Source organism: Microtus ochrogaster, unplaced genomic scaffold (assembly GCF_000317375.1).
Source record: "Microtus ochrogaster isolate Prairie Vole_2 unplaced genomic scaffold, MicOch1.0 UNK21, whole genome shotgun sequence".
Taxonomy (NCBI): Eukaryota; Metazoa; Chordata; class Mammalia; order Rodentia; family Cricetidae; genus Microtus; species Microtus ochrogaster.
The window spans coordinates 2,327,561-2,329,495 of record NW_004949119.1 but is presented as its reverse complement, the minus strand read 5'-3'; the positions used below and the strand labels follow the sequence as shown (position 1 = coordinate 2,329,495).

Below are 1,935 nucleotides of genomic sequence, written 5' to 3'. Positions count from 1 at the left end.
GTGTTTTTCAGCCATTTTAGATTCCTCTGTTGAGAATTCTCTGTTTAGGTCTGTACTCCATTTTTTTATTGGATTGTGTGATCTTTACGTATCTAACTTGAGTTTTTTGTATATTTTGGAGATCAGACCTCTGTCTGATGTGGGGATGGTGAAGATATTTTCTCATTCTGTAGACTGTTGTTTTATCTTGTTGACCGTATCCTTTGCTTTACAGAAGCTTTACAGTTTCAGGAGGTCCCATTTATTAATTGTTTCTCTCAGTGTCTGTGCTGCTGGGGTTATATGTAGGAAGTGGTTCTCTGTGCCAATGCATTCAAGTGTACTTCCCACTTTCTCTTCTGTAAGGTTTGTGTGGCTGGCTTTATGTTGAAGTCTTTGATCCATTTGGACTTGAGTTTTGTGCATGGTGATAGATATGGGTCTATTTTCAGTTTTCTACATGTTGATATCTACCAAGGAACTTCTACAACTCATAAACACTTTCAGTAATGTAGCAAGATACAAGATTAACTCAAAAAAAATCAGTAGCCCTCCTGTACACAGATGATAAAAGAACTGGGGAAGAAATCAGAGAATCAACACCCTTCACAATAGCCACAAGTAGCATAAAATATCTCAGAGTAACTCTAACCAAACAAGTGGAAGACTTGTATGACAAGAACTTTAAATCTTTGAAGAAATTGAAGAAGACACCAGAAAGTGGAAAGACCTCCCAGGCTCTTGAGTAGGCAAAATTAATATAGTAAAAACGGCAATCTTACCGAAGCAATCTACCTATAGATTCAACGCAATGCCCATCAAAATCCTTCAAAAAAGACCTCAAAAGAACAATACTCAACTTCATTTGGAAAACCAAAAACCCAGGATAGCCAAAACAATTTTGTGCAATAAAAGAACTTCTGGAGGCATCACAATCCCTGACTTCAAACTCTACTACAGAGCTACAGTACTGAAAACAGCCTGGCATTGGCATAAGACAGGAGGACCAATGGAACTGAATAGAAGACCCAAATACCAATCCACACATCTTCAAACACCTGATCTTTGATAAAGAAGCAAAATATATCAAATGAAAAAAAAGCATATTTAACAAGTGATGTTGGCATAACTGGATACCAATTTGATTTTTTTAACAAGCACACAGGAAAAGTGTTTCAGGGACTGAATGATATGTAATGACGTCATCGCTCCAATGGCAAATGAGAATGGATGTTGGATTTTGTTTTCTTTTTCAGTTTTCACAATTAAGGAGTATAATTGTGTATATTTTCATATATGAGCACAGGTTGTTCTCAGAAAAATCTATTCTATATGCTTTTGAAAGCTTTTATTGATCCGTATCCCACTAAAGTTTATTTCACTTATATACTTTAACAAAAACAAAACAAAACCTGTCATGAATCAAACTGAGAAGCAGATGAGAATCCAGTTGTCCACTATGAAGTCAGACATTAAAGAGATCTGCACAAGTATTAAACAATACAACTCTTTATGTAAGTTTTCATAAATACATGCTTATGCTAACATACAGTGAGATTATTACTGTTATCAAGTGTCCCAACTATCATGACTATCTCCTTTTAATTTCTAATGTTAATGTTCAATAGATATAACTCACTGAGCAATACCTATTTAAAACCAGGTATACTACTTTTCACGTGTTTAGCCATTTTTGTCTTTAAAATGGTCCCTATTACTGATTAAATCAATTATCACTTTTAATATTTAAAACATTTTCTCTATTTTAAATTACTAGAGAATGATATATCTCCTTATTAGCACTTCACATACGTATAGTTTCTTTCCTTTATAACAACAATCTTCAAAACAAATTATAACTAGAATATACACCACATAGGATAATGAACAATAAGCACGGGCATCCATTCTGTTTATGACTTCTGGTCTTATGTGGTACTGTTTGTGTCTATAAAA

The 1,935-nt window shown here is 34.1% G+C and overlaps 1 protein-coding gene across 1 annotated transcript in view; it reads right to left on the bottom strand.

The window, feature by feature from the left end:
* Window positions 1-1,935, bottom strand: part of Adk (adenosine kinase) — a 393,356-nt gene that overhangs the window by 293,308 nt on the left and 98,113 nt on the right. The window lies entirely within an intron of this gene.